Source organism: Bos taurus, chromosome 12 (genome assembly GCF_002263795.3).
Source record: "Bos taurus isolate L1 Dominette 01449 registration number 42190680 breed Hereford chromosome 12, ARS-UCD2.0, whole genome shotgun sequence".
Classification (NCBI taxonomy): Eukaryota; Metazoa; Chordata; class Mammalia; order Artiodactyla; family Bovidae; genus Bos; species Bos taurus.
Window position 1 is genome coordinate 23,979,422 of NC_037339.1, and position 17,824 is coordinate 23,997,245.

At 38.8% G+C, this 17,824-nt stretch overlaps 1 protein-coding gene across 7 annotated transcripts in view; it reads left to right on the forward strand.

The window, feature by feature from the left end:
- Nucleotides 1-17,824, forward strand: part of TRPC4 (transient receptor potential cation channel subfamily C member 4) — a 208,151-nt gene that overhangs the window by 14,141 nt on the left and 176,186 nt on the right. The window contains exon 1 of one of the 7 annotated variants that reach the window (XM_015473751.3): nucleotides 12,784-13,019. The gene's annotated coding sequence lies outside the window, so the exon portion shown is untranslated. 7 annotated transcript variants of the gene reach the window in all.

Here is a 17,824-nt window from a genome sequence, read left to right on the forward strand (position 1 = left end):
GCTAGTTGTATTCATATGATCCAAATTAGTCTTTGTTTACCTGAAGATGTGCATTGTCTTTTTTGGAAAAGTATATATTGTGGTTTTCTTTTGTACAAAATGGATTCAGGAGTAGATGGGGAGAATGCTGTCTTCCCACTGCAGACAGTCCAGATCCATCACTTGACCCAGCACAGCATGGCCTCAGCTCCACCTTGATGAGTGAGTTAGGTTGTCAGTATTGAAACTTCTGGGGCTGGAGAATTTTACGTTTCCCCCACAGCCCCCTACAGGTTAATAACTGGCTTCTAAGTATGATGAAGCCTAAGTGGAAAGGGTCTGGGTAAAAGATCAGTTACGTTTGCCCAGAAGAGAGTGAGGAGTTAGATTAAATTCTATGCTCAGTGCTGGTTGGTCCTGACCCAGAAATGAGATGCATATTTGTCTTTAGAGATGACAGTCCTAACCTGTCCCTCAGCCCACAGTCTGCTGCCATGGTTGTGACCATGGTCCTGAAGATCACATCGATATCTGTGGAAAACAGTTCATCGCATGTTTAACAACACACGCACCATCTCTGAGCTTCAGGTGTGAAAGTGAAAGTGTTAGTCACTCAGTCGTATCCAGTGCTTTGCGACCCTGTGGACTAAAGCCTGCTAAGCTTCTCTGGCCATGGAATTCTCCAGGCGAGAATACTGGAATGGGCCGTTCCCTTCTCCAGGGGATCTTCCAGACCCAGGGGTTGAACCCTGGGGTTTCCTGCATTACAAGCAGATGCATTACCATCTGAGCCACCAAGGAAGCCTTCAGGAGCACCTGCCATAAAGCCAGACTTTCCTTCCAGTGGAACATCATGGCCACCAAGCCCAGGATTCATCCTAGTTGTGGGTATCAATAGCTTGTTCCTTTAAATTCCTAGTAGTGTTCCTTCATGTGGGTGACCAGCTTTCATTAACAGTTGGGAGAACACCATGGACAAGCTGGAGGGAAGCTGAGCTCACTTGCCCACAAGGCTACCTATCCAAGACCTAAGCCTCTGTAGCTACACACCCAGTCTTCTCACCAGGAAGCCCATAGAGTTCGTCTGACTGTGGGAATCGAGGCCCATGCAATGGGGCTGTGATGGAACTTCAGTTCCTCTTCTGATATATCTGGAGGGAGGTAGCCAGGCTCTTTCCCTGTAATTGTGGGGTGCCATCTGGAGCACTTTGGGGTTATAACCTTTACCCAAGACAGTCCTTGAGGAAAGAGCATGTGGTCAGGGTCTTTCAAACCTGACCTAGAAGGCCATTTCATTTCTTTTCCAAAGACCTAAAAAAAACAAATAATTTAGTGCTTAATTTTTTGTGACCTCAGTACGACTTAATTTCATTTCCACACCCCATTTGGATTTGCGAGAAAGCCATCATGCCACTTTTCTCTTAATAGTACTAATGACCAAGAGCGTCTTATCATGGACCCGAAGGCTTTCTTGGATGATTTCAATAAATATTCAGTTGTCTCCTAACTGGATCTGCATTTACCTAGATAATGGGATGTGAGTGGGGTGTAAAATTGGAGGGATCTGTCTATCAGGTGGCACAGTGGTAAGTAATCTGCCTGCGAATGCAGAAGATGAAAGAGACACAGGTTCGATCCCTGGGTCAGGAAGTGCCTCTGGAGGAGGAAATGGCAACTCATTCCAGTATTCTTGCCTGGAAAATTCCATGGACAGAGGAGTCTCAGGGGCTGCAGCCCATGGGGGTCACAGAGTCGGACACAGCTGAACATGCACACACCATGCTCTACTTCTGGTCTTCTCAGTGGAGACCTCAAGTCCCATCCATTGCTGTGTGCCTTGACATGCCCACTAGTAGACACGTGCTCTGACCCAGGAATGGTGTGGACTAAGGAAGAACTCAGGAACCTGAATATCTTTCCCCTCCATATAATCCTGTGTCCCCCGCCCTCCTTGTCTGCTGTCTCTGTCTGCCCTGATGCTCCACACATGCCGTCCTGGTTGCAGTTTGTATATTAAAGTCTTTGCTACTGATGTTTTTAGATGATCAAAAAATTTATACTGTACATTTTTTTTTACAAACATCAATTTTGAGAAACAATTGTGTAACTGCAAAATTGAAAAACTTTCAAGACTGAAATCCTCTTTGAGCCATTAAGTCACTCACACTTTAACCATATTGAGTTCCGTTTTCTTGAGTGTTTTGTGAAAAGTCACATCTAATGCAATTTTTCTTGAAATCTAGTCTCTTGCTTCGTGGTATCGTATTGGAGCTTAAAGTCACACGTAGTTCCCCAAATACACAATTATCATACTAAATAACTAGCTGGCTTTTCATAAATTTTGGGACCAGCTAAGAGTATGGGAAGTTTATGGTGCTCTGATAGTGGCTAGAATGAAGTTTTCCAATTCTTTTATTCTGAAAATAGCAATAAAGGTAACATGAGTTCACATTTAATGAGTAATTATATGGCAGGCCCTAGGCTGTTTGGTTTGTCTGCATTATCTTGTTAGCCTTAGGACAACCATCATCACCCTCCCACCCATTTTACAGATAAGGAAAATAAAGGCTTAGAGTTGATTAAATAGCTTTCCCAAGTCACTTAGTTATTATGTGGTAGTGCCCTGAATTAAACCCAAACCTGACAAATTCCACAGCTGTTTCTTAACAATTATGCTATAAGATAGTGCAAGCTTGGAATCGGAAACATTTTCTCAGTGTACCCACATGAATTACTGAGCAGCTGCTAGTTTTCTTATTTATTAGTCCTAGCATGTAAGACATCATGTTTCCAAGCCTTTTCACATTTTATTTGTTGCTGTCATTGTTGTTTAGTCACTAAGTCATATCAGACTCTTTTGCAATCCTGTGGACTGTAACCTGCCTGCTAGGCTCCTCTGTCCATTGGATTTTCCAGGCAAGAACACTGGAGTAGGTTGCCAATTCCTTCTCCAGGGCTTCTTCCTGACCCAGGGTAGAACCTGCGCCTCCTGTTTTGGCAGGCAGATTCTTTACCACTGAGCCACTTGCTAAAGTGTTAAATTTTTAAGGACTGGATTTAAATTCAATTGTACAGTGTCTAGGAAAACACTGTCCTTATTCCTTCTTTTTTGTTCTTATCTGTATTTATCAATGTCAATTTCAGGAAAACTCACCCAATCTTTATCTTTCTTTGCCTTTTCAAGTCTATTTTAAACAAGACTGTTCCAAGGTCTGCCTCTTGATTTATATTTTGTGCAGGCCTGTGTGGTTTTTGATAGAAACCATCTCTAACCACGAAAAATCATTCCTTTGTTTTCCATCACTGTGTTTTTGTCATTTTGAGAATGTAAGAGAACTGAAATGACAGAGTATTTGATCTTTGGAGATTGGCTTCTTTCACTCAGTATCAGTGCTGTTGAGATCGATCCACAGTATTTTGTGTTTCAATAGTTTGTTCCTTATTTATTGATGAGTAGGATCCCATAGTGTGGATGAACCACATGCTGCTTAACGTCTGGGTTATTTTCAGATTATTACCATCACCAACAATACCATTATAAACATTTGTGTACCAATTTTTGCGTGAACATAAGTCTTCATTTATCTGGGATACATGCCCAGAGTGTAATTGTTGAGTCATATGCTAGTTGCACATTTATTTATTTTTAGTTTTTAAGAAACTGCTACAACTACCTTTCTATGTGATGGTAGCGTTTTATAGCCTTAGCAAAAATATATGAATGATCAGGTTCTCTACATCCTTATCATAAAAGGACATTGGAACATAGAATAAGATAACATCTGTACCTTCACACCAGTATCATTTTTTATTCTAAGATTCAGCCATTCTCCTAGTAGTGATATCTCATTGTGGCATTCATTTGCATTTCTCCAGTGGCTAATGATGTCAGGCATTATTTTATGTGCTTATCTGCATCTGTACATCATCTTCCAGGGCCTGCCTCCTTATGTATTTGGCACTTTGTCTAATGCGCTTTATCTAATGCTCTTGTTTTCAATGTTGAGATCTGAGAGTACTTTAAGTATCTATATACTAGTCATTTATCCAATGTGGTTTGCAAGTATTTTTTTCACATCTATGGCTTGTCATTTCATCTTCTTAAATCATTTGCAGTGTGAAAGTTTTAATTTTGATGAAATACAATACATCATTTTTTTTCTTTTATAGCACCTTTTTAAAAAGGAAAAAGATAAAGCATAGAGAAAACAAGCGATTTATTCAAATCCCCACAGCAAAGAAAGCCAGCTTATTGACTTCTTCTCTTGCTTATAGTTATAGCTTCACAAGCCTAATGGGCTACAGTCCATGGGGTCGCAAAGAGTTGGACACGACTGAGTGACTAACACAAAGTACATGCATACATTTACTCATTCTGTTTCCATCAGTCTGGGCCATTCTTATTTCTGTTGACATACAGGTATACCATAAATTTCTTCTTGTGTATTTTTGATTAAATGCATGAATGCTTATCATGACCTTCTATAAATCATCTGTTCTTATATACAGTTAATCACAGTTTGAACTATTTTTCATTTTATTTTTCATCATTCCAAATAATGAAGGGCAGGGAAGCCAGGCATGCTGCAGTCCATGGGGTCACAAAGAATTGGACATGACTGAGTGACTGAACAACAACAAAACTTACTTACAATGTGTCATCTCTAGCCACTAATAAAACATTTATTGCCTTTGTGGTGATTACAGTTAGGTGGGTCTGTCTTGAATTCCAGATTCAAGATGAGTTAATTACTTGAGAAGCAAAAAAAGAAAATCCATTAAGAATGACTCTGGATTTGCAGAGGAGAAGATGGATCCCCAAGCCAATACTCAAATGATATATGTATTCATATAGTTATTATAGTGAAAATGAATCTTAATGGTTTTTCAACTATAGAATAAAACTTTAGCCAAAAGATGGAGGGTCAACTTTAGTGACAGAACCTACTGGAAATGTATAAAGTTGAAAATATATAAGTAAATTTATAGCTCACAGAAGTCAGGAGGTGAAATTTAAAATGAGGACAGAACATGAAATATAAATATATGAATATTATTATTTATGAATGGTATTTAAGCTTATGAATATTATTAAATATAGATTTATAAATGTATAAATATACATTTATGAATATTATTCTAAAATATAAAATAGTTTGAACCACATGAAACTGCCTATATGTGATGATTTTTTTTTATACAAAATGACTATTTCATATGATTCAATCTGGTGCTAGTGGTAAAGAACCCACCTACTAATGCAGGGAAGATCCCCTGGAGGAGGGTATGGCATCCCGCTCCAGTATTCTTGCCCGGAGAATCCCATTGACAGAGGAACCTGGTGGGTTATGGACTAGAGGGTCTCAAAAGGTCAGACATGACTGAAGTGACTTAGTACACATGCAGTACTAAAATAACAGTCATCATTAGGTGGAAAATACAGAAGATTGGGAAGAGATAGTATACGAAAAGGCGGTCCTTATCATTCATGGCAGGACACCAATAGGAAAGTGTCTAAAGGATCATATTAAAATACTTTTTTACAAGGTTAATCTTTGTAATTATTAACTTTCAGATACCAATCACATTCATATTGAACCTGCCTTCATATTTTTTTAGCTTTGTTGATGTGTAATTGACTAATAAATTGTAAGATATTTAAAACGGACATTGTGGTGATTTGATACAGGTCTGCATGGTGAAAAGATTCCTCCCACCTAGTTAAAAATCGACCATCTTGCATCTTTATCTTTTTTTTTTTTTTGGTAAGAACATTTAACTTCTCTTTTAGCAAATTTCAACTATAAAATATAGCTTTTTCAACTATAGTCACCATGTTATACATTAGATCTTCAGCTCTTATTCATCTCATAATTGAAGGTTTGTACCCCTTTAGCAACCTCTCACAAAACCTGCATCCCGGCTCTTATGAACCACTTTTCTACTCTCTATTTCTATGAGTTTGATTGTTTTTTTAGATTCTATATGTAAGTTAGACCATACAGCATTTGTCTTTCTGGTCTGGCTTATTTCATTTGGTCTAATGTCCTCAGGGCTCAGCTGTGTTGTTACAAATGGTAGAATTTCCTTCTTTCTCATGGTTGAATAATATTCGTGTGTGTGTGTGTGTGTGAGTGAGGGTGTGTGTGTGTGTGTGTGTGTGTGGTGGGTTGGACAAAAAGTATGTTCAGATTTTTCTGTAACATCCTATGGAAAAACCCAAAGGAAATTTTTGACCAACCAATACATCACATCTTCTTTATCCATTGATGGATATTTGGGCTGTTTCCCTGTCTTTGCTATTGTGAGTAATGCTGCAATGAACATGGGACTGTGGCTGTCTCTTTGATATCCTCTTTTCATATTCTTTGAATATATACCCCAAAGAGGGAATTCTGGATCATATGGTAGTTCCATTTTAGGTTTTTTAGGAAACACACAGATGTAAACACTTCTTTTGTCTTCTTTTAATAATATTTGTATTAAAGATTTCTAATTTTTAATAATACTTTTCACTTGCAGCATTGCCTTTCTAAGACTGCCAGAAATGGCTGGGAATATTTTTTCCTGTAGTAACAAATACCTGACAACAGTAACAATGAAAAGGCAGAATTAAATAATTGATGTGGCTTCTTCTGGAATCAACCTTGCTTTTGTTTGATTTGATTTATCTTCCCGGCATTTTCACTGACATAACCTGTCCATAAAATTGTAGTGTAAAAGAAAAACATCAAAAACACAAGAAAATGCATATTAACTTTCTGCTTGTAAAAATTCTGCTTTAGGTGAAATTCGTGTCTGAAAATTAATTATTGATGAACTGACTAATAAAAAGATTCATATCTCAGACTTAAATCTGGTTGTTTTCACAGTAGATTACCCAAGGCAGATGGCATTTTCAGGTTGATGGGATGTTATAGTTAAAAGCATTTGAGAAAGATATTAACATGATGACACATTACTTTCTCACCATGTGCCATTTACATTTTGCTAAACCACCCCGGTCATTTGGAAGGAAGTGATTGAAGCCTCAGATCTGAGGTTATTTAGACCCCAGTTTAAGTCCCAACCTTCACATCCACTGACTCAATAACCTTGTACAAATTACTTAATATTTCTAATCCTCAGGCTTCTAATCTGTAAACTGAGCATAAGAGTATCTAGCTAACAGTGCAGTTGGTAAGGTATATAAAACAAATATGTCACAGGGCCAGGAGCATAATATTCTTTCATTAAGTGGTGGGATCACAGCCAATAATTTATTACTGAAGGTTCAATATGGAAATTGAATCAAAGCTCACAGGTTGTTTCTAAGCGAAATGACTGTAACTTTATTCATTGAAATCGTGTTCTCTATCACTAATGGAGATGCCCTGGATATACCTGCATTATGAAATAGATAATGCCCTTGACCCTAAAGATACTGTTTAAGTTTTAAAGAGAGAGAGTGATATGATTAAAGACTAGTTTAGAGGTGAAGAACTAATGGCTTCCGCTATAGTCCTTCCCATCATTTTGTAGTAGAATGAGGACCCCTCTGAGGGGGGAACGTAGAAGAAAAGAAAGCATGTGATAGCTCCAGATGGGAGTAGGCAGAGCTATTGTGTACCAAGGCAACTTTGACAAGATAGCAGTCATTAGAAAATGGATTTCATGACGACCAGCATTCCCATGTATTTTTTGTTTTGCTTTGTTTTTATTCTAGCAGCAATAGAGAGAGAAGATGTGTAAGACCAAAAAAAAAAAAAGAGAGAGAGAGAGTAGGATTTATCCAGAATTCATCCAGATGTGGTGGAGAAATAAGGGTGTATGCTCAGTCACTTGGTACTTATCTAAAGGTTCTATGATAGGAACTATGTTAAAGAGAGTTCTGTTTTGATATTATCATCATTCATAAAGGACTTTATCGTTTTTTATAGCTCGTGCATGCTTCCTTAGCTTTCATTTCTCTGAAGGTGTTTTCACCCCCATTTCAAAAGATACTTTCAATGAATATCTATTACAGAATTGACAGCTTTAATTTTTCAGCACTTTATTTTTTTTTTTATTTGATAAATTTAACGCCTTTTATTGCCATACCTCATTTTACTGTGCTTTTCTTTAGTGAACTTTATAGATACATGTTTTTTTTTTTTTCCTTGTTAATTTTCTGTTTAGTTGATCTATCCATAAGTGTGAGTGGGGTATTAAAGTCTCCCACTATTATTGTGTTATTGTTAATTTCTCCTTTCATACTTGTTAGGATTTGTCTTACATACTGCGGTGCTCCCATGTTGGGTGGATATATATTTATAATTGTTATATCTTCTTCTTGGATTGATCCTTTGATCATTATGTAGTGACCTTCTTTGTCTCTTTTCACAGCCTTTGTTTTAAAGTCTAATTTATCTGATACGAGTATTGTGACTCCTGCTTTCTTTTGGTCCCAATTTGCATGAAAAATCTTTTTCCAGCCCTTCACTTTCAGTCTGTATGTGTCCCCTGTTTTGAGGTGGGTCTCTTGTAGACAACATATGTAGGGGTCTTGTTTTTGTATCCATTCAGACAGTCTTTGTCTTTTGGTTGGGGCATTCAACCCATTTACGTTTAAGGTAATTACTAATAAGTATGATCCCGTTGCCATTTACTTTATTGTTTTGGGTTCGAGTTTATACACCATTTTTGTGTTTCCTGTCTAGAGAATATCCTTTAGTATTTGTTGGAGAGCTGGTTTGGTGGTGCAGAATTCTCTCAGCTTTTGCTTGTCTGAAAAGCTTTTGATTTCTCCTTCATACTTGAATGAGATCCTTGCTGGGTACAATAATCTGGGCTGTAGGTTATTTTCTTTCATCACTTTAAGTATGTCTTGCCATTCCCTCCTGGCTTGAAGAGTTTCTATTGAAAGATCAGCTGTTATCCTTATGGGAATTCCCTTGTGTGTTATTTGTTGTTTTTCCCTTGCTGCTTTTAATATTTGTTCTTTGTGCTAAAGTGTGTGATAAAGTCCTTTATGAATGATGATAATATCAAAACAAAACTTGGAAATACAGGAAGGAGTAAAGAGCACTATGAACAGTCAATACATGGATAAACATTAGAAACTATTCTCTTTTCTTAATTTCTTCATGGTAAACTATCAACATTATATTGTGAAATTTTTCAGAAAAAAAAAAAAAAAGAATATGGTATGACATAGTTCTGTCTTAGATATTATGCAAGTGGGATGAATACTGAAAATAACTAAAGTACCTCATGGTACATATTTTCACTTATAAATTGATTTCATTTAATTGGCAAAAATAAATAAATAAATAAATCCCAAAGCAAATTCTATAAGCCAAACTGTCAAGCCCTCTGTCTCTTGCGGGCAAAGCAGTCATAAGTTTGTTCTTTGTACTGTGCCTCTGATTCTTCTAAAAAAATAAATAAATAAAAAAATAAAAAGTGGAATTTGCAAATATTTCTCCCTATCCCATTTCACTTTATATCGAGAAAGTCATTGTACTTTGAAATTTATTCCTTTAATGTTACTATCAAATCTGTAACTATTCGTCCTTAAAGCAAACCACTTTCATATATACAGTGGATTTTTCTAAACTTCCATATTTTGCACTATTTTATATTTTATGCATTTAATGAAGTTATTCAAAAGAATGACACTAAGGACTTTATCAAAGTTTAAAAAGGGTATTTGAATAGAAAAATCAGCCATAATCATGAACCATTGGTTTCCAAATTATGATTATATCAAAACAGATGTACTGTTTCTATATATTAATAAGACCAGAGGGGAGGACCTATGTACACTTATAATCATTACTTGCTGTCAACAACAAATTAGTTCAAACATACAGATTCAGAGTGCAAGAGCAAAAGCATATTGCAAAAATAGTAAAGAAGGAACTGTCACTAAAATCCAATACATTAAAGACAAATAGTGAACATAGAGAATGAAAAAAAAAAAAAAAGAGAGTTCTGAAGCAAAAACCTTAACACAGGAAATATGATAAGAACACATTCCTACCTATCTTAGAATTTCATTACAAACTGATGAGGAAAATAATCTTTTTCAATGTGACATTGTTTAGGGATAGAGTTTGTAGGAAAGGATTTCCTTAAAATGGCTTGATCGTTTTGACCCACTATCAGTAACATAATTCATCTTCAAAGGCAAACTCAATGAGCAAAGTTTTGATTTTTCTGAGTAGCAGCTTTCTTTAAATAATAACTTATGAAACAGTTAAAACCTATTAAGAGCAAATCTGATTTAAAGTATTAAAAAACAGCACATCATTTAGCTTTAAAAACTTTAAAACAACACAGAAACAAACAAAAAAAGAACACTCTAGAATATATTATTGTTTTGAGTCTCACTGCTTGTTGTTGTTGTTAAGGCAATAGTCCACTATCTCCCTGAGTTTACTCAAACTCATGTCCATTGAGTCCGTGATGCTATCCAGCCATCTCATCCTCTGTGGTCCCCTTCTCCTCCTGCCTTCAATCTTTCCCAGCATCAGGTCTTTTCCAGTGAGTTGGCTCTTTGCATCAGGTGGCTGAAGTACTGAAGCTTCAGCTTCAGCATCAGTCCTTCCCGTGAATATTCAGGGCTGATTTCCTTTAGGATTGACTGGTTTGAGCTGGCCATTTCAGGTTGTGTTCTCAGACTCAGAAATGGAGGTGAGAGCCTGCTGTGTATTTATTGCAGACCGGAAGAGAAAGTTAGGAAGCAGGATTGGCAAGAGCATCAAGTTGAGTTCTAGTGCAAACTCCAGGGTAACCTTGGCTGATCCCATAGGAGGCTCAGAGCTTTAGCCTGACTCCAGATTTACTTGACCCAGCACGCAGTGACTGGACTTTCTACTCCTGCATCAATTAGTCATTTGCTGTGTCACCACCCCAACAGTTGTGACCTTGGGTGAGGTGAAGGGACTGGCAACCGAAAGCTGTCTCCTGTCCACATGGGCAGCAACTGATGCAATCAAGCCTTAACTGAAGAGGGATCTGAGTGATATATTACAGTACCACCAAAAAGTTTTCTCCAAACTCTTAGCTACAATTATAAAAAATTCTCTCAGTTCAGTATAGTCGCTCAGTCGTGTTCAACTTTTTGTGACCCCATGGACTGCAGCATGCCAGGCTTCCCTATCCATCACCAACTCCCAGAGCTTACTCAAACTCATGTCCATTGAATCGGTGATGCCATCCAACCATCTCATCCTCTGTCATCCCCTTCTCCCACTTTCAATCTTTCCCAGCATCAGGGTCTTTTCAAATGAGTCAGTTCTTCCATTAAGGTGGCCAAAGTGTTTGAGTTTTAGCTTCAGCATCAGTCCTTCCAATGAACATTCAGGACTGATTTCCTTTAGCATGGACTGGTTGGATCTCCTTGCAGTCCAAGGGACTCTCAAGAGTCTTCTCCAACACCACAGTTCAAAAGCATCAAGTCTTCAGCTCTCAGCCTTCTTTATATTCCAACTCTCACTTCCATACATGACTACTGGAAAAACCATAGCTTTGACTAGATGGATGTTTTTTGGCAAAGTAATGTCTCTGCTTTTTAATATCCTGTCTAGGTTGGTCATAACTTTTCTTCCAAGGAGCAAGTGTCTTTTAATTTCATGGCTGCAGTCACCATGCAGTGATTTTTGTAGCCCAAGAAAATAAAGTCTCTCAACTGTTTCCATTGTTTCCCCATCTGTTTGCCATGAAGTGATGGGACTGGATGCCATGATCTTAGTTTTCTGAATGTTGAGCTTTAAGCCAACTTTTCACTCTCCTCTTTCACTTTCATCAAGAGGATCTTTAATTCTTCACTTTCTGCCATAAGAGTGGTGACATCTGCATATCTGAGGTTATTGATATTTCTCCCGGCAATCTTGATTCCAGCTTGTGCTTCATCCAGCCAGGCATTTTGCATGATGTACTCTGCATATAAGGTAAATAAGCAGGATGACAATATACAGCCTTGACATACTCCTTTCCCGATTTGGAACCAGTCTCTTGTTCCATGTCCAGTTCTAACTGTTGCTTCTTGACCTGCATACAGATTTCTCATGAGGCAGGTCAGGTGGTCTGGTATTCCCATTTCTTGAAGAATTTTCCACAGTTTGTTGTGATCCACACAGTCAAAGGCTTTGACGTAGTCAATAAAGCAGAAGTAAAACAAATTGTCTAGAGTTGTATAATTGTTAATATGGGGCATCCCTCTTTTCTCTGTTAGCCTTTGTACTATCGCTTCCTCTCCCAAGGACTCAAAAATGCAATTTTCTGAAGCCTGCCAACATTTTCATTTCCATTTCAATTTCACTAAAGACCTTTTAAAGGGTCATGGGCTTTAAGTGTGTCAGTGAACCTTTTAAACATAATGCTGAGATAATAATTGGGAAGCATAGCTTTGAACTCATGGGACATTATTTCCTTCCTAGTTAGATTCATGTCTTCCTTTTTATTCTTAAGAAAGAGAGCAGAATCTTAGAAATGTTCTTCTAAATAAGTAGTAGAAGAAAAAGAGATAGATGTGAGAGGAACTAGGCCTTTTAGCACCTGTCAGATTGAAAGCAGCCTGTATGCAGAGAATCAGACACTTCGTGTGACCAAAAGGATATCAGACTCTTCTTTTGAAAATAAGTAAAAATCACATTTGTAGATCAACAATTTGCAAGCCAAAATTTATAACATTTCATCGAGGATCTCGAAATATCCTTTCAAAGGACTTTTTAAGCCTTTCATTAATCATGGTCAGCTAGGTGGTTTTTTTTTTTTTTTCTCCTCCTTTAAAATCGTTTGTCATTTGTTTCAGAAACAGAATTGACACAAATGAGAGCGGTCATGATTCGACTTGGAAGGATGAAAGAGTTTTCTATTGGTTTACCTTTGCATATGGCATCACAATGGACATCTGCTGGGCTGGGGATGGTGGCTTAGTCACTGAGTCATGTCTGATGCTTTGTGACCCCATGGACTGTAGCCCGCCAGGCTCCTCTGTCCATGGGATTCTCCAGACAAGAATACTGGAGCGGGGAGCCATGCTCTTCTCCAGGGCATCTTTTTGGCCCCCTTGGGTTAGTATAAATTAACTTAGTCCCTTTGTACTTTATAGTAGGTCCAGAACAGAGTCTTTTCTGTGATATGGTGTGATGAGAGAGAGGAACACAGGTGTCCTCAAGTAGTTTGCGATGTTTCACTTTGTTTCATATTGCTCATTTGTTTTTTCTTTTAAAAAATGCTAGAATTTATGATTACTGCTCAGGTGTATTAGATGGACTTCTTGATTTTCACCTAATTAAAACAGCAATACTGCTATCATCATCCTCATCATAATTGTTATGTTGCTGACAGAGGCTGAAAAGTGAGTGTGATACTTTTAAGCACCCATATTTTAGGGAACTGTTTGCTTTTGATCAGTCTCCAATCTAAATGCTCAAATGGAGTGTGTCATAAGAATCAGTAGCTCTTCTGTGCATATGGAGATCATAATGAGCTTTGGTGGCAATCAGGAAGGAAGAGTTTGAGGTCCGGGAAGTATTATTGTCGCAATTTAACAAATTCTATATATACAGTGGAGCGGGGGGGTGGGCGGAGCGAGAGGGGGTGTTTGACTCAGTCTGAAATCTTCATTAAATATGAAGCAAGGGCAAGGGAAGAAGTTGGCATATATAATAATTGCAATTTTTTTCTTAAGGCATCTGGATATATAAGATGCCCCAGAAATCATTTATTCTATAAACTGGTGGCAGTAATTTTCTGCAGTTTGTTTCATAGATGTTACTAAGGTCAGAGTTTTTTTTTTAATTTATTTTTTATTGAAGGATAATTGCTTTACAGAACTTTGCTGTTTTCTGTCAAACTTCAACATGAATCATTCATAGGTATACGTATATCTCCTCCCTTTTGAGATGTATGGAAAGAGTAACATGGAAACCTACATTACCATATGTAAAATAGATAGCCAATGGGAATTTGCTGTATGACTCAGAGAACTCAAACAGGGGCTCTGTATCAACCTAGAGGGGTGGAATGGGGAAGGAGATGGGAGGGAGCTTCAAAAGGTTAGAGTTTTTATTAGACAGTTCTCTGGGAACAAGACTTAAAATTTCAGCACATCCTGGTGCTCCAGGTCAGGAGATGCTCACAGGGTGTAGTGCAAGGCTCAGGGGGCCAAGGAACCAAAATCTCTGGAATGAGAAAGGAAGACACAGGGGTTTACGTTTAAATGCAGGTACTCTCTCCTCCCCACTTCCTGCATCTATCAGATAAAACGGGGAAGAGCAAGAACCACACAGAACATTTTCATAGGTAAATACATTGACTTTAGAACTTAATAGAAGCAAAGGGAAGAGCTGTTCAGATACATGGATGTTATTGCAGTTGTCCAAGGTATTCATTCATCCATTCTTCATCATTTGTACTAAATTCCCAGTATACACGGTTACAGCTGTGGATATGATCTGCTGCTGGTGCTGCTTAGGCACTCAGTCGTGTCCAACTCTCTGCGACCCCACAGTCTGTAGTCCACCAGGCTCCCCTGCCTGTGGAATTTCCCAGGCAAGAATACTGGAGTGGGCTGCCATTTCCTACTCCAGGGGATCTCCCCGACCCAGGGATCGAATGTGTGTCTCTTATGTCTCCTGTATCGGCAGGCGGGTTCTTTACTACTGCAGTCGTGTCCGACTCTGTGTGACCCCACAGACGGCAGTCCACCAGACTTCCCCGCCCCTGAGATTCTCCAGGCAAGAACACCAGAGCGGGTTGCCATTTCTTTCTCCAATGCATGAAAATGAAAAGTGAAAGTGAGGTCGCTCGGTCGTGTCCGACTCCTAGCAACCCCATGGATTGCAGCCCACCAGGCTCCTCCGTCCATGGGAGTTTCCAGGCAAGAGTACCGGAGTGGGGTGCCATTGCCTTCTCCCTCTTTACTACTAGCACCATTTGATATCAATAAAGGTTTGATGAGGTACCAATAGGTACCCGAGAAATGATAATAGCAACACCCACCACCTCCCCCATTTAGCTTATTTTTCCTTTTGTTTTTAATCACAATGATCACCTTGTTCTGTACAGTGATGTCAAGACACCACCTGTTGATTCGTGTTACCATTGAAGTTTGGGCTTTCCAGCTGGTGCTAGTGGTAAAGAACCTGCCTGCCAACGCAGGAGACATAAGAGACAGGCATTGGAATCCTGGGTCGGGAAGATCTCCTGGAGGGGGGCATGGCAACCCACTCCAGTATTCTTGTCTGGAAAATTCCATGGATGGAAGAGCCTGGTGGGCCATAGTCCATAGGGTCACAAAGAGTCAAACATGACTGAAGGGACTTAGCATGCAGTGAAAGTGTAAGTGAAAGTAAAGTCGTTCAGTTGCGTTCCACTCTTTGCTTCCCTGGTTGCTCAGAGGTTAAAGCATCTGCCTGCAATGCGGGAGACCTGGGTTCGATCCCTGGGTCAGGAAGATCCCCTGGAGAAGGAAATGGCAACCCACTCCAGTATTCTTGCCTGGAGAATCCCATGGATGGAGGAGCCTGGTGGGCTACAGTCCACGGGGTCTCGAAGAGTCGGACACGACTGAGTGACTTCACTTTCACTTTCACTGCAGGCTAAGACTTAGCATGCAGTACGCACACACAATTGAAGTTATTATGGAGATCCCCCTGTCTGTATTCCTACTGATGACAGTGTAATGTGTCAAAGATGAAGGAGGAGGAAAAGGACACTTGATAACTCTTGAGTTGCAATATACTTTTAAAATTTCTGTGTATTTATTTGACTGTGCCAAATCTTAGTTGCAACATGTGGAATCTAACTCCCTGTCCAGGGATCAAACCCAGGCCCCTTGCCTGGGGAGCACAAAGTCTTAGACACTGGACTGCCAGGGAAGTCCCTGCAATATTCATAATTGTGTGATGTTCTTATATACCAGCAACATTTTGGACTGCTCTGGTACCCACTGTGGAGTCTTTCATACTTTCTATTTAGAAGGTCTTTTGTTCAGCTAAATGTCCAATAGGCTTCTAACTGAGCTCATCAAACTCAATCAAGGCTTCATTTTTTTCTATCAAAATTTCCTTCTATTTTCCCAATGTTATGCTATGAATTTATTCTTTCTCTGCCATCACTTCATGGGAAATAGATGGGGAAACAGTAGAAACAGTGTCAGACTTTATTTTGGGGGGCTCCAAAATCACTGCAGATGGTGACTGCAGTCATGAAATTAAAAGACGCTTACTCCTTGGAAGGAAAGTTATGACCAACCTAGATAGCAGATTGAAAAGCAGAGACATTACTTAGCCAACAAAGGTCCATCTAGTCAAGGCTATGGATTTTCCAGTGGTCATGTATGGATGTGAGAGTTGACTGTGAAGAAGGCTGAGTGCCGAAGAATTGATGCTTTTGAACTGTGGTGTTGGAGAAGACTCTTGAGAGTCCCTTGGACTCCAAGGAGATCCAACCAGTCCATTCTAAAGGAGATCAGCCCTGGGATTTCTTTGGAAGGAATGATGCTAAAGCTGAAACTCCAGTACTTTGGCCACCTCATGCAAAGGTGTTGTCAACTCCAAAGAGTTGACTCATTGGAAAAGACTGATGCTGGGAGGGATTGGGGGCAGGAGGAGAAGGGGACGACAGAGGATGAGATGGCTGGATGGCATCACTGACTCGATGGACGTGAGTCTGAGTGAACTCCGGGAGTTGGTGATGGACAGGGAGGCCTGGCATGCTGCGATTCATGGGGTCGCAAAGAGTCGGACACGACTGAGTGACTGAACTGACTGACTGACTGCTTGTACCATCTTACTCTACCCTTGTGACACTTCTGATGCTTTTCAATTTCACTTAAGGATGGCTTTGCCTTGATCTCAACAAATACATTTTTATTTTTCTATGAGACAATGTTAAAAGAGTGATATTTCTCACAATTAAATATATTAAGAAGAAGAATTCTACTCACAGGGATTGACTGAGAGGTTTCATTCTTAGGGCCTTTGCGTTTACATTAGGTTGGCTCTTCTGACTTGTTATCATGATGTTCGTTGTAAAATATAAAATACAGGGCTCTTTTTTTTTTTGCACAAAGCTCACGCATGAGTTGGATATACAGGGCTCTTGATAGCAAATTTGAAGTCATAGGTTTTAGAATTTGGAATGTATTTGGTAATACCCAGGCCATTAATACTTTACTATTATCCAGCGTCCCAGCTTAAAAAAGAATAATCTTCCAAAATGGCACAAAACATACCTTTAAAAATAATAGAACTTAAGGATCACATATTGTTGAAATAAGAGTCTCTCTCCAACCAAGCACTAGAACCTTGTTCCTGCAGGAGGCATTGTATATGTAGGTGTCCTCACTGCAAATGGAAATGAAAATCACGGGTTTATATTTGGAGGAATAGAGGTGAATAATTCAAGAATCCTCCAGTGAAGGCTTTACTCAGGGGACACAAAGTTATCTACAACATGGTAGCAGCAGTAAAGATATCCTTACTTGATTATATAAGTGGACATGGAATTTGCCATCAATGGAAATGGGTTGCCTGTAGCATATTCCTATTGCAAGAGTTCATAAAAATAATGTTTACAAAATCCAGAAACAATGCTTCCTCCTTATAAAACAAAAAATACTAATCAGTAGTATTCATTACTTCAGATTCAAATAGTATGAAACATTTTCAGTAGGAGCTGTAGTAGGAATCTGAATTCTTTTATAGAATACTCTAAGGGGATTGGAGAAGAGCCATGAGTTACCTTTCAGATTTGAAATTCTGTAATCTTTTTATGATATATTGATAATAATCTATGCCATATAAAAATAAAAACAGTTTGAAACTGCCAAAATATTTTTTGACAGGAAACTATATATATATAATTGATC